Consider the following 26,629-nt stretch of genomic DNA (forward strand, 5'->3'; position numbering starts at 1 on the left):
CGGACTGTTTTGGACTCTTCCTGTGGACTTCAGGTATGTGCCATTTAAAAGAACTGGTGGATGTTTGTTTGAATGTTAGGGTTTTTAATTGGGTATGGGGGTTTAACCCCCCCCCCTCAAGCACTGGCTTGATTCTTAGCCAGTATTAATCTGTGTGTTACTTTACATTATTTTGCTTTACTAACCCCTGTGTTTACTCGAGGAATATGGTGGCAGTGGAGAGGCCCTGGGAGAGTCAGCATGGCCAGGGAAAAGCTGAGGCCTCACCCCCACAGCCTCCTTCACCTCTGCTAACCGGTAAAATGTCCTTAGCACTTTGTCTTCAGCGAAGGACAACTACTCAGGGTGGTGTTCTCATTGTTGGAGATTGTTTTCTAAAACACTAATTAATATGTCACAAAGGGTAACTCCAAGGTGCCAGGATCGTCGTCTCTAGCCCCATGCCCATCTACTGACGAGGGAGCAAGACGTTCAGCCAGCTCTTCATGCTCCACTGCTGGCTGCAGGTTTGACGTCCAGTCCCCTTCTGCAAAGTAAGGCTTCATCTGTGCTCCCTGTGGTTTGTTGATCCCTCCGGGAACATCAAGAAGGTGCTATGCCAGGACTGACTGGCCCTACCCAGTCACACCAGTCAGGTAAGTAATTTACATGATTTACTTTATTCCAATCATTAATTCTGCCATTGCTCTCTAGCTCATAATTCTGACAAACCCTGCAGTATCTAACCTGTGTTGTCCCTCACATTGTAACCAGGCATTATCAATGACATTATTAGGGACGACCACCTTAGTTCACCATGTCTAATGAATACATGGCCCTGAATGAATCCACTCCCCCAGGTTTCAACTAATTACGTTTTCCTTCACAGGTCTTAAGCTCACCCTAAAGATCTGATTCATGTAACAGATGATCTACACTGCGCCACACTCCCTAACCACAGCTTTTGTGTTAATGAATGGTGCACCAGCTCCAAAGCGTACCTGCTTTAGTTACTGAAAATGACTTGTTTGCTTGGTTTCATCTCAGTTTTTAAAACTGTTTTTTTCCTAGGCTCTGTCTGTCTTCATGTGCAACTCTGTGGCTGTCTTTCTGACTGTGCGTCTGCAACTATATTTGGCTGTGTGTATGTCAGTCCACACTCTCTGGTTTGTCTGTCCATCAACACTCTTTGGCTGTCTATAAATCTGCAATTCTGTTGTGTTCTGTTTAAACTCTGATGGCTGGCTGTAAAATGTGAAATCCGTCTGCAACTCTGTTTGGCTGGCTATCCAACCATGTTCAACTGTGTTTGACAATCCGTCTGCCTCTATCTGCATGTCCATGCATGTGCAGTTCAGTGGCGAGCTGTCTAACAATGTGCAACTCTATGGCTGGCTGTCTTTCTGACTGTGTGACTGTTTCTGACTGTTTGGCAGTGTGATCCGCAACTCTGTCTGTCTGTCTGTCCATCTACAATACTCTGGCTGTTTATAAATCTGCAATTCATTCTGTTTAGACTCTGGCTTCAACTTTGACTGGCTGTATATCCATCTGCAACTGTATGAAAATCTGTCCGTTTGTGGCTGGCTGGCCTTCTTTCCATGTGTAATTCTGTGGCTGGACTGGCTGTCTGTGTGCAACTCTGGCTGGCTCGCTGGCTGCTTACCGTTCTGCATCTCTGTCTGTCCCCATCTAAAACTCTGCAATTTGTCCTGCTAAGGCTCTGGCACCAACTCTGGCTGTGTCTATTCATATGAAACGCTGTATCCATGTAAAACTGTCTGACTATATATCTGCATATCTGTCTGGTTGTATCCATCTGCAACTGTGTGGCTGTCTGCATGTCTGTATGCATGTGCAATTCAGTGGCTAACTATTTTTCAATGTGCAACTCTGTGTCTGGCTGTCTTTCCATGTGTAGTTCTGGTTGGCTGGATGGCTGTTTTTACGACTATGCATCTGCAACTCTGTTTGGCTGTATGTATGTCCCTCTGCAACTCTGGCTGTCCATGTACACCTGCCTGTTCATCTGCAATTCATTCTGTTTAGACTGGCTGCAACACTGTCTGGCTGTCTGTCTATGTAAAACTGTCTCCGTCTGCAACTGTCTGTCTATAAATCTGTTGCTCTGTATTTGTTCTTCAGTCCATCTGCATCTTGTTCTGTTTTACCTGTCTACAAGACCGTAGCTTGCTGTCTGTCCATCTGCATCTGGCTGGCTGTCTCTGTGATGTGGTAATGTGGCTTCACCGGAAGGACACAGCTGAATACGTCCAGTTACATTCCAGTGATGTTTATTGAATTTGTGCAAAAACGTCAAAGCAAAGTATAGACAAAGTCAAAATGGAACATGAATGAGCCAAGTCGCACACTCTTTACATGATCAGGGCTCAGCGGCCTTCCTCTGAGAGCTGCGAAGCCTCACATCTACCATGACTTCTTCAGCTTATTCTGCACAAACTGACCCCAATTTCTTTCCCTTCTAAGCCAGGTGCTCATCCTTTGCTTAGCCTGGAGTGAACCAAGTGCTCGCTATAGGGGTGGTCATCACATCCTAAAATGACAATACGACCTTATTTACATGTCTTGTTTGCCTTGTTGTGTACAGGTAAGCTAAGCTAGATGTAATTAATTGCCTTATCCTAATGCTGTTGGTGTGGGGTTTTTTTTCCCCTTCTAGGTTAACTGTCGATCCCGTCGGCTCCTGGAAGACCCACTCACCAGCACCCTCATTCCCTTAGGATCTGCAACTCTGGTTGGCTGGCTGTCAGTCCATCTGCAACTGTCTATGGCTGTCTGCATGTCCATGTGCAACGCTCGCTGCCTGGCTATTCATGTATATCTCTGGTTGGCTGCCTGTTCTTTTGCATCTTTGGTTGTCTCTCCATTTAAAACTCTGGTTGTCTTTCTTTTCATCTGCAACGGTGTGGCTGTCTGCTTGGCCATGTGTGTGCAATTCAGTGTCTGTCTGTCAATGTGCAACTCGGGCAGTCTTTCGGACTATGCATCTGCAACCATGTTTGACTGTATGTCCATCTGCAACTCTGTCAATCAACAACACACTCTGGATGTTTGTCCATCTACACTACTCTCTCTGGCTGTCTATAAATCTGCAATTCATTCTGTTTAGTCCCTGGCAGCTACTCTGACTGGCTGTCTATCCATGTGAAACTCCCTATCAGTCTGCAACTATATGGCTGTATCCGACTGCAACTATGATAATCTCTCTGCAACTGTGTTTGGCTGGCTGTCAGGTGCAATAATGGTTGTCTTTCTGACTATGCGTCTGCATCTCTGTGTTCGTGTTCTGCTCTGACTGTTTATCCATGTGCAACTCTGGCTGGCTGGCTTTCTGTCCTTCTGCATCTCTGGCTGTCTGTCAATCTATACCTCTCTGGTTATAAATCTGTAATTCATTCTAATTAGACTCTGGTTGCAACTCTGACTGTCTGCAACTGTGTCTGTCTTTAAATCTGCAGCTCTGTGGTTGTTTTTCTGTCCATATGCAACTCGTTCTAGTTTACCCATCTACTAGTTTGTAGCTCGCCGTCTGTCCACCTGCAACTCTGGCTGGCTGTAATGTGGTAGTGTGGCTTCAAGCAGATGCAAAGGACGCTTCACCACAAGAACACTGCCAAATATTTCTAGGTAAGTTCCAGTGGTATTGAATTTCTGCCAAAGGAAAAATGTATATAAAAAAATAATAAAACAGAACACCAACGAGCTAAGGCGCAGACTCTATTAAATTGATATAGATATATAACCTCAAGATTGGATTAATGTAATGCTGCTCTGGTAGGAAGTTTATGAAAATGATTAAATAAGCTCAGGGTCATTAAATACGTTCAGAATGCAGCGGCTTGACTGCTCACTAGAGCTTGAAATTGTGACCACATCTGTCTTATTCTCTCATCCCTGCACTGGATTCCAGTTAAATTCCACGTTGATTATAAAATACTCCTTCTGACTTGAGTGTCTCGATTTACAACCAGTAATGTACATTTCTTTAGCAGAATTCTGGACTACTATCAGTTTCCCCACTTCAGAAGAAGCAACTCTGGGGGACGAGCTTTCTCTTCTTAAGCCTCCAACTCTGGAATAAACGTCCTGTGTCTGTTCTGGACACACTTTTAGTATTCTAATCATGCTGCTGTAGCCTGTTTTCATACTACCACTGTTCTGTACTGCTGTGATTACAGGTTCTGATTATTATTATTATTATTATTATTGTCTTTCTCTTAAATTCTTAAGCTCTTAAAATTTCACTAGTTTTTCTTTTGTTTTTTTATTCTTGTTCTGTCGTGTTGTGCTATCCGGTGTTGAGCAGAGGAGGATGGGTTACCCTTTTGAGTCTTGGTTCCTCTCAGGGTTTTTTTTTTCTTCAACTTGTGTACATGAGATTTTACATTTATTATTATTTGTTTTTTATTTATTTATTTTTTAAAATACCACATGTCTAAAACCCTGCCTTCACTTTGTCATTGTGTAGAATTGTGTAGAATTCAGTCTGTTGTAGAATAAGTCTGTAGAATAAGTGTATTCTGTACAGTTCTCTTACTTCAAATGACCTGAGCGACATTTTCATTGTTGGGATTTTAAGATGCATGTGATGAAGATATGACCATCTGAAGAGTCAATGGCAACGGCTGGCAAACAGGCATCCTGACTCCATCCTACGTTGACAACACAGCCTAAGGTGTGAGCCTAGCGCCGCCTTGGCTGCCTGCGATGACGCTGACACGCCACACTTTGAAACTTTTAGCTCTGAAGGACAAAGACTGTGACAGGAGAATTCCTGACTCCACACCCTGTGAACAACCGCATTGGACTGATTGTATTGCTCGCTTCCCACCACCTACAAGATCTGACCCAGGACGCTTTGTTTCAGTTGTGGTGGAACAGAAATGGATTTGTAGGTTGGGAATGCACCCAGAACAGGATTGAACTCTGGACTGTTTAGAACACTTTCTGAGTAAAATGGCCCAGAACATTGTGCACCCTTGACCTCCTTTCAGGACCCCAGGAATCTGGTTCCTATTCTTTTCACACACAAGGACAATGCACCACCTAATGTTTAGTTAGTCAATCATACCGATGTCTCTTGTAAGTTTCTGTGTTTCTGTGTTCTGTATTATTCTTTGCATTCGAGGCCTTATTCTCTGAGTGGTAGATATGTCTGTTTCTTTGCAAATGTATTTTGTCCACAATTCTGTCTCTACTGTAATGACCTTGATGAATTCTACCCGTGTCATTTGTACAGTAAGTCCTGTGCCAAAAGAGGCCTGAGTTTAGGGAAGGACATTTTTATTGTATCCAATCCTTTGAGTATGTTTATGTAGTCGGGACTTTTCCTGTGAACCAAGGCCTTGTTTTATCTAAGATGCGTTTTAAACTAGTTCGAAACCTTTTGCTGTTTTTTGTTTTGTTTTTTTTTCCCTCAGTTTTTTTTTCTCCCCCATTTTCTTTTTTTCCAGATGGTCTGACTCCCACCCTGGATTGGATCTCCCCTTGTTTCTCTCTCGCGCTCTCTCTCGCGCTCGCTCTCGCTCTCGCCCTCCCATGTATTGAGATGCCCAGTTCCAGCTTTTCCATCCTTGTACTGGAGCCTCGTGTTGATTCATCCTCACCTCACTGCATGACGATGCATACCTGCCTGGACTTCAACATTTCACTCACGTTTTCATCTTTTATGGCTTGATGGCGCATTTCCATATTCTCTTAATTCAGTATTGATTTATTATTGTTTTTATTCTAGGTATTTATACCCAGCTCTCTATGAAGCTACTTTGTGATTACATTCATTGTGAAAAGTGTTTTATAAATAAAATTGAATCAATTTTTAAGGCTTTTTTTTCTTTTATCAATTTAGTTTTTTTTGCCAGTGTTTCAATATCACTGCCTTTTATTATTTATTACTTGTTGACACTTTGAACATATAGCAGAGTGATGTTGCCAACTGCTTGTACTTTCCTGCTTTAGAGAAATATAAACTGAATTTAGAGCATCTATTAACCGATTTTGGAAAACCTCTAAAGTAAGCTTTAAAAATGTTTGGAAATCGACTCCAAGGTCAAAGGTGAGATGAGAAGAACCATATCTCAAAACAAAAAAATGAAAAGGGAGAATGACTGTCTGTAAACAGAAGAATTGGTAAATATGTAGACTCCTCACTTGAAGTGTATGTTTAAATGCACTGGAACTAAAGAAACAACCTGTAGCTGGTCTCTGTGGCCTAGACCTTGCAAAGGCTCGTGGGAGGGTGCAGGCAGATTGCTTCTCCAAAGTCAAGTGAGGCGAGGGTTCATGAGACCAGGATATAAGAACTAATAAACTGCATTTTAAAACTGCCGTTATATTTAATATATGCTGGAGTTGATCCTCTAAATTAAACAGCCCATAGCGTTGCATATTAATGGTCTTCAAATGCTGCGATGGAGTTTCAGTTCATAGTTTCTAAAATCTAGATTTTAAAATTAAATTCAGGAAAACAACTTTTTTTGTCATTAATCATATTTCAGATCAAATTCTATATATTTGTCTTTTTCCACATCTGTCCTTTTCTTGTGTTTTCCTTCATGTTAATAGACAGTTCAGGATAAAGAGACACAAGTAGACAATTCAGTCCAGTTTCACAGAGATTACACAGATTCAGGATGGAAAGCGACACAGCAGCGCCACCTACAGGTCAGATATCATATCTGCAGCAGCAGCTCCAATCACAGACTGAGAAGAAGCCAATGATCATTTCCTTACTTATTAACGAGGCTAATTGTCTCACCTTAAGGCATTTAATAATCAATAATAATTTCCTTCATGTATTACAGATGTTTTGTTTTTTTAATTATACAGATGTTTTCAATAATAATAATAATAAATAATTTATTAGTTACTGTCAGGCTTGGTCAGACGTGGCAGTGAACACAAGGAAACACTTGCAGGGATGGACGATGCAGGATTTTAATGTAACCTGGGCAAAAGTAAACAGAAACAACAAAGCAAAGCACAACCGGGGGAACAGCAATCTAATGGACAGAACCAGAGAGCAAAATCAAAACCTGACAACTCAAACTGGACAGAGGCTGTAACAGAGCTAACTCACAGCAACGAGAATCCACAATCATGTGGATATGACTTTACAAAATGAAAAAAGTACATGAAGCCACACTGAACACTACATTAAGATGGTGATACTGCTTCCTGCATTGTTCATTTTATTTAATGATCATCTGTGAATGGTCTACCAGCAGTGGTAAAAATCCCAGTCCCAGGAAATACCACCAGCATTTATCACAGCTCGTGACTGAAAATCACTTCCAGACAAGAATTGCTTCTTAAAGTCAACGCAGGCCCTTTAAAACCCACTTCTGGAAGAACACTCTGAGGGGACCTTTGCTCACTTGTGCTCAACAATGGCGAGAATTTCCTGTTGACTGGGATTTAACCACTGCTGGTAGACTTGTACAACCATCTGCTTCCATACACCTGCAGATTTTACTTCATCCATCACACTATGGCCTTCGACACACCTAAATGCAATCACTCTTTTTAGCCAATCATCCTGTTGCACACCCCCAGGTATTTATAGCCCAATCATCCTCATGAAACTCCATCTGCAGAAACTTCAAATTACCACCATCTTAAACACACAAAGTGTTTTTTCATAAAGAAAACTTCAAAACAATCCAACTGCACTTAAAGTAAGGTTGATTTTACTTGTATCTGTAATCAGTGTTTAATATACTTCTTTAATTTTTTAGCATAAACGTTGGCTTATATTGGCTTTTATTGGGTTTTATTAATTTATTAATTGGGTCATATTTTAAATAAGCAGGCACTTTGGATTCCTACAAAACTGTATCTCATCTCTTTGGGGTCCTCAATGTTGAGGGCATAAAAAAGCTCAAAGAGAGAAGAAATGCATTTGGCAGATCACTGATGCCTATCACAACAACATTCTCCTCAAGCACGATAGCGAAGCTAATCACACCTGGAGGAGAACACTGAGCACCTCAATCATCTTTAAGGGCCGTCATGATTGCCACTTTCACATCTCGTGTATTTCTGTTCTTCATCAGTGCTCTGTTAGACACATTAAGAGGAGAAAATAGTCAAGGAAATGAACAAGGGGTTTCACTGCCTCTGCTATGGGTGTAAAACTGAACAGAGTCCTGTTCTACATTGTTCTACTGCACAGTAACAGATGTAAGAACTCATGCCTCATTACATTCACCCAAGGTCATTCGTAGGGGAATAGGGTGAGTGTAAAACTAGAGCCACAGCAACATTTAAGCTGAAGTAGAGAACAGAACAGTGTTTTAAAAGACAAGAAGCAGCTGGACATTCATCAGTAGCTGTGATAAAGAACATGAATGACTGCATAATTAAAATAAGAAAATATTTAAATTTATCAAGCAGGTCCTCAGGACAGTATTTGCATGCACCTCTCATAAGAATAGTGGAAGACATTTCAGTGCAGCAGTGTTTTGGGGCACAATTTCCTCTGTGTAATAAAAAACAACAACAAAAAAACCCTACAAACACACACAAGAACACATTTCTACTACATTTCTAACATTTCCTTAATATGCATGACGGCAGTCTCACTCACTATCAAAGCCCAAAGAACTACTTGTCTACAGCAAGCAGGTACAGTTAGGTTAAGCCACACACCTGTTCATCAAGCTCATCAAGAAGCTTCTGCATATTCTCTGCAAATGCTTGCCTTCTCATCCTGTACAGTTTGAGCGGTTTTGGTGCAGCCATGTCCAATACACAATAAAACTGCCTCTTCAGCTTGACTGCTGCTATCCTTTCAAACTCAGTGCATATCTAAAGAGAGACACAAAAAAGGAGAGCAGAAAGAGAGAGCACATTAAATCCTGCTAGTAAGAATGACGGAAACTCCTGTATCTCTCATCTCAACTCACGGCAAGTAACAATACGATTTGAAATAACACCCCAGAATAAAGTGGCAACTGTGATAAAAGCAAAGCCAGACCACTACTAGCTTACGTTATTTAGCTGGCTACTTGGCTCCATGTGGCCGCTACAGTCAATATAATTAATATTAAATTAACAAAACACAACGTCATATTTTCATCAAATAATTTCTGACATTTCGATACTTACTTCTGTCTTGAGCCAAACAATCCAAACGAATCTCAGGTTCAAATTCAAACCAGGGCAAACAAAACCATCCTTACCTTGTTTTGATAAAACTTTACTGTATATTAAAACTGTACATTTTTAGAATGCAAAATAAACAGCAATACACTGAAAAAACACTATATAAGAACAGTTATTTTTGCAAACACAAATAAATTAAAATAAACTGTGTATGATATTAGAATGCAAAACTTTTAGAATAACAGCAAATAGAGTAAAAACATTGGATGTTATTAGAATGCAGAATAAACACAAAAAACCCACCTACACTGTTTTCAAACAGTAAAAAATATGTTTGGAATAACTGTAAACACAAATACAGTAAAACAATTTAGAATTATTATTCATTATTAGAATGCAAAACAAACACAAATACAGTAAAAACAGTGTATAATATATGAATGCAAAATAAACACAAATACAGTATAAAAAAAGCCACTCTATTAGAATAACTGTAAACAGAAATACAGGAAAAACACTATATTATTAGAGTGCACTAGAATGAGTGTACTATTAAACTGCAAAATAACAAAACACTGAAAAAATGTTGTATTAGAACAATTAAAACCACTTTTAAAATAAGTGTAAAAACAAACAGTACAAACACTGTATATTATTAGAATGCAGAATAAACACAAATACAGTAAAAAAAGACACTGTATTATAACAGTAAAATACTTTTAGAATAACTGCAAATAGAGTAAAAATGCTGTATAAAAATAGATTGCAAAATAAATATAAATACAGTAAAAATGATGAAAATGATTAGAATGCAGAATAAACACGAATAGAGTAAAAAAACTACAACACTGTGGTTAAACAGTAAAAAAAATGTTTGGAATAAGTGTAAACACAAATACAGTAAAACACTTTAGAATTATTATTAATTATTAGAATGCAAAATAAACACAAATACAGTAAATAAACTACTGTACTAGAACAATAAAAAGACTTTTAGAATAACTGTAAATAGAGTAAAACACTGTATAATATTAGAATGCAAAAAAAACACAAACAGTAAAAAACACTGCATTAGAACAGTAAAAAGACTTCTGCAAATATTTGCATTTGGAAGCGTGTTTTAAGGGCTGGTGTCTAGGAAACTCTTGCACTGACTTTTTGTTTTGCTGAATGTATAACGCAGGCAGGACCAACGCAAAAGGAGTGATTGGGCCAGCCCAGTGTCAATCGGGCCCCAGATCTACTGGTTTTATTGGCTGGTCAGACCAATACATAAATAATAAAAAGTGTTGAGACTGTCGGCCCAAACAACACGTCAGCCCACAGGGAAAACGCCTGGTATGCCAGATGGCCAGTCTGTCCCTGGACAATTTGTACATTTTACTTTTTCTAACCAAGTACTTTAAACTTTATATGTGTTTGACGAACAAATGAACATTTCATGCCAATATTTTTCTAATTCGATGTTCAGGTAATAAAAGCTATATAGACCAGCATGAACACTCATGTGCATGATCTATGTTCAGACAGCAGTCCTGTCAGAAACTGAGCAATGTTGAATGAGTTGGAAAACTGTAGAGGACTATTATAAACGGCTCCTAAGAGTGAGGCCTTCAAAAATTCTGTAAAATTAATTTACCTTTTCAATTCAAAAAGTAACTGATAAGTTCTGCTGGTGACTAAAACCTTTTTTTTTTTTTAGTGAACAAGCTAGTATGTTTTAACCAACTGACCCCACTAATAACTTCTGAAAAAACTGGTAACTTTAGTAACTTTAACAGAAATTCTAACAGGAAAGAAAAATGAGATCTAGCTCAAACTAAGCCAACGTTCAACTCGTTGCAACGAAGCTTCGGTTCTACCGATCACGTGATCTCCGGTACTTTTGGTTAGACTCTGAACTGTTGTTTGAGACGTGAGTCTGAGGGCGTCAAGCGACCGTCCCAACTTTATAGTCTTTAATATCAGCTTTGTCTTATTGATCTTGGGGAGCAGAGAGCTTGAGGATTACAGCAGCTGGCTGTGTTACTGTACAGTCCTCTGTCTCACTGACCGTCGTTTGTGTTTCTGTCTGTTTACTGTGGAGGAACATGGAGACCGCGAAGGAATTACCTCTCCAGATGCTCAGCTTGGAGCTCGTCCAGCTGGACTGGCAGTCCGAGTTCCACCGACCGAAGACAGAGGCAGAGGCAGCCCGCGACGTCTCCAACGAAGCGGTCTCAGTTTCAGCGCTACCAGGGCGGAAGACACAGAGGTTCGTCGTCTCCACTCCCGCACCGGAGAGGGTCTGGGAGGGTCGGGTGACGTCGAGAGCTCTTCCACCATCACAGCTCTTCAACTTTGTCTTCACCTGCCTCACCAGTCAGGTTAGTTTTAAGAGGATTTACTCGATTTTATAACCATTAATTCTGTAAATTCTGAGTTCCGAGTTCCAAATTTTTCAAAGACTGTTCTGACTTCTCTCTTTCTAACTCAGCTGATTTGATTAAATTGCAGGACTGTGCATCTGAGAAAGAACGTTGTCTGTGGAAATCCTCCTGCACTAAGGATGCATAATCAAAATTGTGGTGTGATTCTGAAGGGGCCGCATGGCACTTCCAAGCTCTTGCTTTCCCTTTTTGGCAAAATTGATAGACGGATTGCACCATGTATCAAAGGGCCGATGGTAGCAACAGTGAACAAACATGTCTGGTCAAGTCAGGTCAAGTCAGTTTTATTTGTATAGCGCTTTTTACAACTGTTGTCGTCACAAAAAGCTTTACATAATTAGTAATTAATAAAAGACAGAGACAAAAAGAAGAAAGAAGAAATAACGTAAGACATGAAACACTGGTTGGCGCCAGGTTTTTCAACATTTGCAGAAAAGCTTTGCAAATCCTGTGTCATTTGTATGCAGAATAACATAGGGAAAATGACACCGACAGCTCAATCAGCACATCCTACTCCAAATTGTCCATTTGAACACATTATGATTGACTTCATTATGCCAAAATTACCGGTATTGTCTGACAATCATTGACATGTTCAGCAAATTTCCTGAGTGCTTTCCATGTAGAAAACAAGACGCACTTGCGGTAACAAAATGCTTGCTAAGGGAAGTAATTCCTAGGTTTGGAGTACCAGTAAAAATTTCATCAGACAATGGCACTTTGTGAACAAACTGGTCCAACATCTTTCTGATGCTTTGAAACTGATTTGAAAACACACTGCGCTTATCATCTGCAGTCGGCTGGTGCAGTGGAACATCTAAACCAGACCATCAAACAGAAACTGTCGAAGGTAACGGCCGAGACAGGTCTAAATTGCACAAGCTCTACCAATAGTACTGATGTACATTAGAGGACGGCAAAACCGCCAAACAGGACTGAGCCCAATGGAAGTATTATGTGGTTTTCCACTCCTAACCTTTCTCCTTACAGGCAAGTTGAAGGCTTTCTACAGCAGGTCGATGATCACATGATTGATTATATGAGTGCACTGTGCAAAACTCTTCAGGCTATTCGTTCGCAGGTGAAAGAGGCGTTGCCAGTGAGTGCTGAGGGTCCTCAACACTCTGTAAAAGTCAGTGCCTGGGTGGTAGTGAAAAGCCACCGAAGGAAGGTGTGGCACAAGCCTCGTTGGAATGGACCATAGCAAGTTATGCTGACCACCCTATCCGCTGTTCGAGTTGCTGAGAGAGACACCTGGACCCACTGCTCACATTGCAAGAGAGTGACTGTTCCAGACAATTTTGTGTCTACAACTGAGGATTCAGGCGATCAGGTGACATGCTAGTAACATCTCCCTGTTTTGCCCAACGTGTCCTATGTAGTGCAAAACTACACTAGGCAGAAGACGGTTGTTTCCATGCCACGGAAACCAACGCTGGCCCAGAGTAGTGGCCCAGAAGCAGATGCTTGTCGACAAGTTTCCTGATGAATAAACTGCATCCAGAGAATTGTTTCCACTGTTTTCCGACTAGTGTGTTCAAATTTTCTTTTGGGAAAAAGACAGGACTTTGACTTTTGTATTATATTTGTTCTTACTTTGTATTTGTATAGTTCGCTCTCTCCTATGTTTATATACAATTGTATTAGATTTTATGCCACATAAAGGTCATCGGAATGGTGTACATAGATCTAAATTCAGATCAGCTAGTTCTGAACAGTTAGAATCTTTGTTTTACATTTTTCTGTGGTTTGAGGTTTTGTTTGCTTGTTTCTGACGGTTTGTTGATGGTGAGTATTTTGTTGACGAATCTCTTCTTTGTGTTGTGGACAATTTATGTCTAAAGGGAGGAAATGTGGTTTCGATATTATAGTAGTACATAGTCAGATGATTATTATCTCTCACATATACCATATGTATTCCATTAGCTTCATTCTCTTAGTATATTATATCCAGGCTAACATACTAATAGACTTGGGCACTTAATCATAACTTTCGGGTGGATATAATTTTACTGCTCCATATGAAGGAGTCCACAAATCAGTTACTCCCCTTCGCCCGGAGTGGAACAAACTAGCTACTCCTCCGGTCCTAAGTGTAAGCCTTATCTGTTTCCCCTATGCTGGCCACAGTCAGTTATTGTTCAAGTGACCTCGAAGTTGCATACCAACTTGTTTGGGTATCTCCAGGTGTGAGGGGCTTCTAAAAAACATATTTCAGCTTCCTTCCTCGTCATTAATTATGCATGTATGTTAATGCCCTTTTGTTTATTCATATCACGATTAGGTGTAACCAATGCGTTTGAACTTCTTTGTGTTCTTTGTCAGTTTCTCAAAGGTTTCTGGTCTTAGTGATGCTCTTATACTGTAACACCTGCTGGTGCGAGGTGCGTTCCACTGATGTGTCTGTGTGGATTTTTCACCACTTAAATAGTAAATAAACCTGTTGAAGGATTGATTGTCCATAAAATACTCTTATGAATTATTCACACTGGATGAATTCATTCTAGAAAACAAGCAGTACATTCTAACAATACTCCAAATACATTCATAATTAATAAATACAATAAATGAAAATCTAAATAAAGTAACTAAAATAAAGAATGAAGTTCACTTGTTAGTGTTAGCTTTATGATAAGGTGTAAATAAGTCAGACCGGCCGGTGCTGTGACACATTCTATCCCCCGACTGTTCCATTGGTTAAAATCACGCACGTAATTAACTGCCCATCTTCACACAGCTGTCAGACTTATATGCCAGATTAGAATTTATAGAAAGATATTTACTGACGTTTTTATCTGAATAAAGTGTTGCTATTTATCTTTATTAATCAAATATTAAACATTAGCAAGTTAAACTGATGTAATATTGTTGTTGCTACTCTGGCATTTAAAGCTGATTCTAACAGGTAAAGCTAGTTATCGTGGACTTGCTATCCGCTATCGAGCTAACCTTGTTCAAGATCAGCAGATAATTGGGATCCAAATAAAATAATAAAGCAATAAAAAACAACTACTACTAGATAAAACACACTGTGAAGGGGGGGCAACTCAGCGGCTGGCTAACCAGTAGCATGATACTAATCATGAAATAAATGAGGAGGTCCAGTGACTCTGCTGCTGCTGTTCCAGAGAACTTGTAGTTCCACTATTGTGGACAGTGTGCGCTGTTACATTTTTTTCTTATTAATTTATGTAAGGATTTCTTCTGCTTTAGTAATTAAAGATAATTCCTGCCTGAAAGACCAGAAAAAACATTGAAGTCCTATAATTGTTGATTAAAAGTGTGTTGAGTTGTTTTCCTCTGTTCTGTGTTACAGTGAGAGCTGTTATCTGTATAGAAATGATGAATCATTTAGAAATTACTATTTTGAACAGCTTCATATAGACCCATTGTTTTGGACTCACTCTGGGGTCCCTCTAGCGGTGAACAAAAGACATTGAGTTGTAGGTTACAATATTCTCTAATATGGATTTTATCCCACTATTATAATATCAAATAATAGATCTAATATCTGCAGTAGGAGAGGGTTATTCTTGTTCCTCCAGCAGCAGCAGAGTCACTGGGTCAAACGAAACGAGCCTCGTCATTTCTTTAATGATAGTTACAGTCAGTTACAGATTCTGGCCGCTAGACGGCGACAAAGCGCCAATTACACCAGTGTTACTCCAGTAAGGGCAGACATATGTTTGTCGTAGCGTCTCTGTTTCTGGTAAACGTGTTATTTATAACTGTATATTCAGTGCCAGCATTTAATAATTTATCTGGTGCCCTGGTGGTGTCCAGCACTTTTCTCATAATAACAATTATACAACTATCAACAAAAAATCACCAGTTTAATTTCATTTAATTTCAATTAAAAATCTGTTAAAATATCTGGTAATACATTTAAAAGCATTTAAAATGATTGGTTGAATAATACAATATCAGCATAATTAAAAAAATGTTAAAAATGATATACGCTGTAAGAGGAAAATACTGCGCTGATGTAATGTGGTGGACTGAACAGCAGATGGCGCAAATATACCGTTTAATATCAGACTGAGTTAAACCTGTGTTAAAAGACCAGCAGCTGGAAAGCTCCAGTAGAAATCCTGAATAGAGTTGATGGGTTTATTTGGTCAGTGGACACATGACTGTTTAATTTTCTCTTCATATCACAATTATTTGGTTATTTACTTCCTCACTCATTTTTGATTTTTGATATTAAGCAGGTTTCTAATATGTTTATTATTACATTTCTTTTCAAATATACATAATGATTGCATTATGCTACTGTGTCTGAAATTACTTTTAAAAGTTGAATAAGGCCATTAGGAATAGCTTTCACCTATGTATTATTTTCTTGTCAAATAAGTATATTTTAAAAGTGATAAATGATAGTCCTCCAGTTTTGGAGACAAAATGCCAAATACAGTTGGGATCTATTAGACATCTTTAAAGATAATTCATTCTAAGAGTATTTTATACAAACAAAATAAAGCAGAGAAGCCTTGATATTCTTTCTAAACCTTAAATAATATCAATTTCTTCCTCCAAAAAAGTAGTTCCACAACAAATGGGGTAAATTCAGCAGTAACAATTCCAAAACTCCAGGAATGACTAAGTGGAGGTTCGTTAAGCAGGGTGACTAGACGTCCTCTTTTTACCGGACATGTTCTCTTTTTGGGATGTGAAAAATGCGTGTGCATTTATTTCACGTCTGCGTCTCTTTCTACAGTCGCTACTCAGTCTGTGTGCGGATTTATACAGCTTTAAAGATGCCGTTTAAGTGAGACTGCTTCTCACCACAGTCGATTGGCCACAGCCTAAAACACAAATGTAAATAAACACAAATGAGTTTGTCTGTATCTGACTTTTTTTATTTTATCTAAGTTATTTTTAGGTTATTTATTTATTTAGTAAAGTAAACGCTGGTAAAAGTAAAACTTTGTTTTTAATTATTTTACTTGACACTCAAGTTGGACTGAAAGGAGATTTGGCCCTGTAAGCAGAGTGAGGCTATTTATTAGTTTTGTTAAATGAGTAAATGTATGTGCTTTAATGTTCATTAACAAACTTGCTTGAGATATTAAACATTGCATATTAATGTCCTTCTCTTACTAAAATGACACTCAATAGAGTAATAGTCATACTGTTCAATAATGACAAACACTTCAATTAAAATAAAATCTTTATTCATTTTTAAGCTTCTCAGGCTGCAGCAGATTAGGGCTGCAACAAACAACTATTTTTACAATCGAATAATCTGACTATAATTGAAATAAATAATGGATTTAGCTTGAGGTAGTTTAAGGTATTCGCTAAGTAACAATTAAGTTAATAAAAATGAATAATTTATTCAGAAATTCACTGTGTTAATGAATTACCCTGCTAATATAAAAGTTATATAATATAAAAGATTAATAAAACTCCAATACCTTTTTTCTTAAAAAAAATTTAAACCCAAGGATATGTAATGTAGCAGCAATAAAATATAACACAAGTAGATCACTTTTCCCTTAATCAGTTTTCACATGCATTTTTTGATCAACATAAAAATAAAAGTGGAAGTGGGAATTAATGTAAGACAGTAATTTTAGCTCTCTGTCAAAAAGTATTTTATGTTGCAGATTTGTTTGTATTAGTGACACCCGGAGAGCGGGACTTAATTTGTAAGCACCTTCTAATCCAGCTTCTTAATCTGTATGTTCCTGCAGAGGCCTGGTCTGGTGTGAGCTTCATCACAACTCACTGTGAAAGCTCAGACACTCAACATTTACACAATCGAAGGCAACGCTGCACAGGACATCTTTGAGGTTGTGTAATACAATAGTCTCCTCTGCCACAAATAAACATTAAGAGTCTTCCGAGAAACAGCATCTTGTTGAGCAGCTACATTGCTCATCAGTAAGTCTCATTTCCACAAAATATCCATATCCATGAAATATTAGAGTAAACAGTTTGTTTCCATTTTGTCTGCAAGGAAAATGCTTCTACTCTATAAAGTTAGATTTCTGTCATAAACCTGGACTGGTGATTCCCAACTCCACTCATTACAGAGTTCCTTGCTTCCTTTCCAGCTATCTTTGCTTTAGCAAAGCTGATCCAACTTAACAATGGTTTGAGGAGCAGATGATCAGTTCTGCTAATGGAGAGAGAATGGATTTCTGATTACTGAACTGATGAGCTCAGTTAACTCATTCACTGCCAGTGTACAACCTATAAAACAAAGCCCCTATTTAATGAACAGGGACATGCCCAGGACTCCTCAGTAATGCTCCTCTATAGTTTATATCATTCATAAAAATAAATTATTATTCACAGGACCCACAGCATATCTGCATCACAAGTACATGTTCAAAGCTATACATGCACACAGTTTAGCCTCACAAAATCAGGTACAGGTTTAAATCAGACATCCTGATAAAATCCTCTGGATCTTCTGAGTGTGGCAGACCAAGCTAAGCTGCAGTTGTTCTACAGGATATAGAGTTATGAAAATTGATGAATCATGAACAGATCCTGCACTGACAGATTTCTCAGGGCAGTCCAAAATTAAAGTAAAGTCAGATTTATTTGTATAGCGCTTTTTACAACTGTTGTCGTCACAAAAAGCTTACATAATTAGTAATTAATAAAAGACAGAGACAAAAAGAAGAAAGAAGAAATAACGTAAGACATGAAACACTGGTTGGCGCCAGGTTTTTCAACATTTTTCAACTACTCCAAATTTTCCATTTGAACACATTATGATTGACTTCATTGAGCTAACACTATGCCAAAATTACCGGTATTGTCTGACAATCATTGACATGTTCAGCAAATTTCCTGAGTGCTTTCCATGTAGAAAACAAGACGCACTCGTGGTAACAAAATGCTTGCTAAGGGAAGTAATTCCTAGGTTTGGAGTACCAGTAAAAATTTCATCAGACAATGGCACTTTGTGAACAAACTGGTCCAACATCTTTCTGATGCATTGAAACTGATTTGAAAACGCACTGCGCTTATCATCCGCAGTCGGCTTATGCGGTGGAACGTCTTAACCAGAACATCAAACAGAAACTGTCGAAGGTAACGGCCGAGACAGGTCTAAATTGGGTACAAGCTCTATCAATAGTACTGATGTACATTAGAGGACGGCAAAACCGCCAAACAGGACTGAGCCCAATGGAAGTATTATGTGGTTTTCCACTCCTAACCTTTCTCCTTACAGGCAAGTTGAAGGCTTTCTACAGCAGGTCGTTGATCACATGATTGATTATATGAGTGCACTGTGCAAAACTCTTCAGGCTATTCGTTCGCAGGTGAAAGAGGCGTTGCCAGTGAGTGCTGAGGGTCCTCTACACTCTGTAAAAGTCAGTGCCTGGGTGGTAGTGAAAAGCCACCGAAGGAAGGTGTGGCACAAGCCTCGTTGGAATGGACCATAGCAAGTTATGCTGACCACCCCATCCGCTGTTCGAATTGCTGAGAGAGACACCTGGACCCACTGCTCACATTGCAAGAGAGTAACTGTTCCAGACAATTTTGTGTCTACAACTGAGGATTCAGGCGATCAGGTGACGTGCTAGTAACATCTCCCTGTTTAGCCCAACGTGTCCTATGTAGTGCAAAACTACACTAGGCAGAAGACGGTTGTTTCCATGCCACGGAAACCAACGCTGGCCCAGAGTAGTGGCCCAGAAGCAGATGCTTGTCGACAAGTTTGCTGATGAATAAACTGCATCCAGAGAATTGTTTCCACTGTTTTCCGACTAGTGTGTTCAAATTTTCTTTTGGGAAAAAGACAGGACTTTGACTTTTGTATTATATTTGTTCTTACTTTGTATTTGTATAGTTCGCTCTCTCCTATGTTTATATACAATTGTATTAGATTTTATGCCACATAAAGGTCATCGGAATCGTGTACATAGGATAAAAACCATATTTCAGCTTCCTTCCTCTTCATTAATTATGCATGTATGTTAATGCCCTTTTGTTTATTCATATCACAATTAGGTGTAACCAATGCGTTTGAACTTCTTTGTGTTCTTTGTCAGTTTCTCAAAGGTTTCTGGTCTTAGTGATGCTCTTATACTGTAACACCTGCTGGTGCGAGGTGCGTTCCACTGATGTGTCTGTGTGGATTTTTCACCACTTAAATAGTAAATAAACCTGTTGAAGGATTGATTGTCCATAAAATACTCTTATGAATTATTCACACAGGATGAATTCATTCTAGAAAACAAGCAGTACATTCTAACAATACTCCAAATACATTCATAATTAATAAATACAATAAATGAAAATCTAAATAAAGTAACTAAAATAAAAAATGAAGTTCACTTGTTAGTGTTAGCTTTATGATAAGGTGTAAATAAGTCAGACCGGCCGGTGCTGTGACACATCCTATCCCCCGACTGTTCCATTGGTTAAAATCACGCACGTGATTAACTGCCCATCTTCACACAGCTGTCAGACTTATATGCCAGATTAAAATTTATAGAAAGATATTTACTGACGTTTTTATCTGAATAAAGTGTTGCTATTTATCTTTATTAATCAAATGTTAAACATTAGCAAGTTAAACTGATGTAATATTGTTGTTGCTACTCTGGCATTTAAAGCTGATTCTAACAGGTAAAGCTAGTTATCGTGCACTTGCTATCCGCTATCGAGCTAACCTTGTTCAAGATCAGCAGATAATTGGGATCCAAATAAAATAATAAAGCAATAAAAAACAACTACTACTAGATAAGCCACCGCAACTCAGCGGCTGGCTAACCAGTAGCATGATACTAATCATGAAATAAATGAGGAGGTCCAGTGACTCTGCTGCTGCTGTTCCAGAGAACTTGTAGCTCCACTATTGTGGACAGTGTGCGCTGTTACATTTTTTTCTTATTAATTTATGTAAGGATTTCTTCTGCTTTAGTAATTAAAGATAATTCCTGCCTGAAAGACCAGAAAAAACATTCAAACATTTTTAACCACTGAAGTCCTATAATTGTTGATTAAAAGTGTGTTGAGTTGTTTTCCTCTGTTCTGTGTTACAGTGAGAGCTGTTATCTGTATAAAAATGATGAATCATTTATAAATTACTATTTTGAACAGCTTCATATAGACCCATTGTTTTGGACTCACTCTGGGGTCCCTCTAGCGTCTGAACAAAAGACATTGAGTTGTAGGTTACAATATTCTCTAATATGGATTTTATCCCACTATTATAATATCAAATAATAGATCTAATATCTGCAATACGAGAGGGTTATTCTTGTTCCTCCAGCAGCAGCAGAGTCACTGGGTCAAACGAAACGAGCCTCGTCATTTCTTTAATGATAGTTACAGTCAGTTACAGATTCTGGCCGCTAGACGGCGACAAAGCGCCAATTACACCAGTGTTACTCCAGTAAGGGCAGACATATGTTTGTCGTAGCGTCTCTGTTTCTGGTAAACGTGTTATTTATAACTGTATATTCAGTGCCAGCATTTAATAATTTATCTGGTGCCCTGATGGTGTCCAGCACTTTTCTGATTATAACAATTATACAACTATCAACAAAAAATCACCAGTTTAATTTCATTTAATTTCAATTAAAAATCTGTTAAAATATCTGGTAATACATTTAAAAGCATTTAAAATGATTGGTTGAATAATACAATATCAGCATAATTTAAAAAATGTTAAAAATGATAAACGCTGTAAGAGGAAAATACTGCGCTGATGTAATGTGGTGAATTGAACAGCAGATGGCGCAAATATACCGTTTAATATCAGACTGAGTTAAACCTGTGTTAAAAGACCAGCAGCTGGAAAGCTCCAGTAGAAATCCTGATTAGAGTTGATGGGTTTATTTGGTCAGTGGACACATGACTGTTTAATTTTCCCTTCATATCACAATTATTTGGTTATTTACTTCCTCACTCATTTTTGATTTTTGATATTAAGCAGGTTTCTAATATGTTTATTATTACATTTCTTTTCAAATATACATAATGATTGCATTATGCTACTGTGTCTGAAATTACTTTTAAAAGTTGAATAAGGCCATTAGGAATAGCTTTCACCTATGTATTATTTTCTTGTCAAATAAGTATATTTTAAAAGTGATAAATGATAGTCCTCCAGTTTTGGAGACAAAATGCCAAATACAGTTGGGATCTATTAGACATCTTTAAAGATAATTCATTCTAAGAGTATTTTATACAAACAAAATAAAGCAGAGAAGCCTTGATATTCTTTCTAAACCTTAAATAATATCAATTTCTTCCTCCAAAAAAGTAGTTCCACAACAAATGGGGTAAATTCAGCAGTAACAATTCCAAAACTCCAGGAATGACTAAGTGGAGGTTCGTTAAGCAGGGTGACTAGACGTCCTCTTTTTACCGGACATGTTCTCTTTTTGGGATGTGAAAAATGCGTGTGCATTTATTTCACGTCTGCGTCTCTTTCTACAGTCGCTACTCAGTCTGTGTGCGGATTTATACAGCTTTAAAGATGCCGTTTAAGTGAGACTGCTTCTCACCACAGTCGATTGGCCACAGCCTAAAACACAAATGTAAATAAACACAAATGAGTTTGTCTGTATCTGACTTTTTTATTTTATCTAAGTTATTTTTAGGTTATTTATTTATTTAGTAAAGTAAACGCTGGTAAAAGTAAAACTTTGTTTTTAATTATTTTACTTGACACTCAAGTTGGACTGAAAGGAGATTTGGCCCTGTAAGCAGAGTGAGGCTATTTATTAGTTTTGTTAAATGAGTAAATGTATGTGCTTTAATGTTCATTAACAAACTTGCTTGAGATATTAAACATTGCATATTAATGTCCTTCTCTTACTAAAATGACACTCAGTAGAGTAATAGTCATACTGTTCAATAATGACAAACACTTCAATTAAAATAAAATCTTTATTCATTTTTAAGCTTCTCAGGCTGCAGCAGATTAGGGCTGCAACAAACAACTATTTTTACAATTGAATAATCGATTATTGAAATAAATAATTGATTTAGCTTGAGGTAGTTTAAGGTATTTGCTAAGTAACAATTGTAATGGAAGTTATTGATGATTCATAATCAATAACTAAATTGTTGATGCATATTCTGTGATATGTAAGGGGACCTCGGTCACTTCTTGTTATATGTTCTTCTTCTATGTTGTACCGGGGTCTGTTCACACTGTTATTGTCTGTCTCTGCTCATCTTTCTCACGGTGCAACTGCGCCCTGACATAGATGATAAGCAGAAGTGGGCGAGAGAAGAAGTACTGACGGGAGGACAGAAGGATCTCCGGTCAGCACTTACCTTAGAATGACCCCCCCCCCCCCCCATAAACAGGGACCAGATGGGGTCAGTGGGGTCATATTCCTGGGACGGTTCTCATGCAAGTAACAGATAAATGTATAGCCTGTTTATACCATATAAGGCTATCTGGTCAGTCATTGCTGAGTGGGTGAGGGTAAAACCCAGCGATGATAAAGGCTCCTGCAGACCATGCAGAGCTCAGAGCAGACAGGCAGAAAAAAGGTTTTGCTTTGTACTTCTCTCAATAAATTTGTTACTCACTTTGATACTGACTCAGAGACTCAGTGCTTCTTCTGTCACAAGTTTTCCACTACACTATTAAGTTAATAAAAATGAAATTCACTGTGTTATTGAATTACCCCGCTAATATAAAAGTTTTTTTTATAAAAATTTTAAACCCAAGGATATGTAATGTAGCAGCAATAAAATATAACACAATTAGATCACTTTTCCCTTAATCAGTTTTCACGTACATTTTTTGATCAACATAAAAATAAAAGTAGAAGTGGGAATTAATGTAAGACAGTAATTTTAGCTCTCTGTCAAAAAGTATTTTATGTTGCAGATTTGTTTGTATTAGTGACACCCAGAGAGCGGGACTTAATTTGTAAGCACCTTCTGATCCAGCTTCTTAATCTGTATGTTCCTGCAGAGGCCTGGTCTGGTGTGAGCTTCATCACAACTCACTGTGAAAGCTCAGACACTCAACATTTACACAATCGAAGGCAACGCTGCACAGGACATCTTTGAGGTTGTGTAATACAATAGTCTCCTCTGCCACAAATGAACATTAAGAGTCTTCCGAGAAACAGCATCTTGTTGAGCAGCTACATTGCTCATCAGTAAGTCTCATTTCCACAAAATATCCATATCCATGAAATATTAGAAGAAACAGTGTGTTTCCATTTTGTCTGCAAGGAAAATGCTTCTACTCTATAAGGTTAGATTTCTGTCATAAACCTGGACTGGTGATTCCCAACTCCACTCATTACAGCATTCTTGCATACTTTCCAGCTATCTTTGCTTTAGCACAGCTGATCCAACTTAACAATGGTTTGAGGAGCAGATGATCAGTTCTGCTAATGGAGAGAGAATGGATTTCTGATTACTGAACTGATGAGCTCAGTTAACTCATTCACTGCCAGTGTACAACCTATAAAACAAAGCCCCTATTTAATGAACAGGGACATGCCCATGACTCCTCAGTAATGCTCCTCTATAGTTTATATCATTAATAAAAAGAAATAATTATTCACAGGACCCACAGCATACCTGCATCACAAGTACATGTTCAAAGCTATACATGCACACAGTTTAGCCTCACAAAAACAGGTACAGGCTTAAATCAGACATCCTGATAAAATCTTCTGGATCTTCTGAGTGTGGCAGACCAAGCTAAGCTGCAGTTGTTCTACAGGATATAGAGTTATGAAAATTGATGAATCATGAACAGATCCTGCACTTACAGATTTCTCAGGGCAGTCCAAAATTAAAGTCAAGTCAGATTTATTTGTATAGCGCTTTTTACAACTGTTGTCGTCACAAAGCTGCTGTACATAATTAGTAATTAATAAAAGACAGAAAAAAAAAAAAAAAAACATCCTCCTCTGGTCAGAAAGATTTAAACATTATCAATAAAAATGACCAAACCAGATACAACAGAGAGTTAATAGTGGTGATATCAATAGTGGCAGATAGTTACAAGTCAATTTAGGTTTTAACATGGTCATTAAACAGGTACCAGTGGTAGGCGGGTGAGCCGCTGGTCTGCTATGTGTGGTGGTGGGTGGGGGGCCTGATAGTCGGACTGGTAGGTGGAAGCTGGTCTGACGCAGGTAGAGGGGACCTCGGCGGGCAATCTTCCAGCAGGTCGGGCTGGGTGGCCATTTACTCTGAGAAGGTAAAAAGAGAGAGTTAGTACTGAGAGAATTTTATAGAGAGCAGAGAATGTTGAGCAGTATCAGAGTGTGTCTGACGACTCCGGCAGGTCTGACTATAACAGCCTAATTAAAAGGAGAGAGCCAGAAGGTAACACAGACACGGAAGCACCCTGAAAACGCTGGCATCCATCTGCTCCACCGTCAACAAACCTGAGTGATCGCGTGTAAGCAGCGAGACGACAGCTCCAGCATCTCAGTGTACTACAATTCCCTGTGTCCGTGAACCCCTGGATCTACAACCTTTATCTAAGGGAAAACATTTATTACCAAATAAATGCTTATAACTGCCCAGTGGTAACATGTATAATGTAAATAATAGCGGTCCTAAAATTGAGCCTTGCAGAACTCCATATCTTACTTCTGTGTAATTTCAAGATAAATCTTTTATCTTTACGAACTGATTCATTCCGTTAGATATGAACCACGATAGGGCTGTTCCTGTGATTCCAACCATTTTCTCTAATCTTTCTAGTAGAATAGTGTGAACTATTATATCAAAGGCTGCTCTAGTAGGGCTAATAAAGATACGTAGCCTTGATCAGAGGCAAGAAGGAGATCATTTGTAATCTTCACTAGGGCTGTCTCTGTGCTGTGATTGGGTCTGAATCCAGATTGGAATTTCTCATACATGTCATTTTTACTCAGGTATAAGCAGAGTTGTTGGGCCACAGCTTTTTCTAATATCTTGGATATAAATGTTACGTTGGAGATGGGTCTGTAATTAGACAATACACTGGGATCAAGATTAGGTTTTAAGACTGCTAATTTAAGGGTTTGGGGTACATGCCCTAAGCTAAGGGATGAATTTACAATTGTTAAAAGAGGTCTGATTATAATTGGGACTATTTCATTTAGTATTTTTGAGGGAATTGGCTCAAGTGTACAGGTTGTGCAATTTGCTGAGGAAATCATTTTTTTCTAGTTCTGGCTGTGGAAGTGGGTAGAAAGCTTCCAGCCTTTGTTCTACAACTAAGTTATGTTCTAAAGCAGCTCCACCAGGTGACGGCCATGTTTGATTTAATAAGCAGGGTTGGATTTGTTTAATATTTTCTATTTTATTATTAAAATAGTCCATAAAAACATGACTGGTTAAAGATGTTGGAATCTGGGGTTGAGAATCTGCATGGCTTTAAGTAAGTTTAGAGATCTCACTTAAAAGCAATCTAGGAATTGTTTTTGTTTTTGAGCGAGCTTTAATAAGTGCCTTTCTATATTGACTAAGGCTGTCCTTCCAGGCAGAGTGGAACACCTCTAGTTTGGTCGTCCGCCATTTACGCTCTAGTTTCTGCACTGGTACGGGTATGATTGCTGTACCACGGTGCAAGCCTTTCTTGTCTTGTCATTTTACTTCTAAACGGTGCTACTTTGTCTAAGGTTGATTGAAGGGTTTTTTTCTAGATCTTTTGTTAATTTAATTAGCTCCGTTTGGTCTGAAGGAGTGTAAGCTAAGGTCGATAGGGGTGGGAGGTTTTTAGTAAACTGTACAGCTGTCATTGCGGTTATTGTGCGCTTTAGACAGTGTTGGGGGGACAAATTAACATTTTGCCTAAGATGTAGCTTAAAGGAAATTAGAAAATGGTCTGATTTTACTGAGCTTTGAGGTACAATATTTAGATGATCAATGCTAACACCCAGGGTCAGGACTAAATCTAGGGTATGGTTACAGTAATGTGTGGGTCCAATTACGTTTTGTGTGATTCTGACAAAATCTAAAATTGATACAAATGCCTTCGTTAATGGATTGTCTGCTTTTTAAAAATGAATATTAAAGTCTCCAACTATTTTAACTTTGTCGCTGCACACTGCAAAGTCTGCAGCAAAATCACTAAATTCTTTTAAAAAAATAATAGTAGGGTCCTAGAGGCCTATAAATATTAATTAATGTGAATGCATTTT

Source organism: Salminus brasiliensis, chromosome 21 (genome assembly GCF_030463535.1).
Source record: "Salminus brasiliensis chromosome 21, fSalBra1.hap2, whole genome shotgun sequence".
Classification (NCBI taxonomy): domain Eukaryota; kingdom Metazoa; phylum Chordata; class Actinopteri; order Characiformes; family Bryconidae; genus Salminus; species Salminus brasiliensis.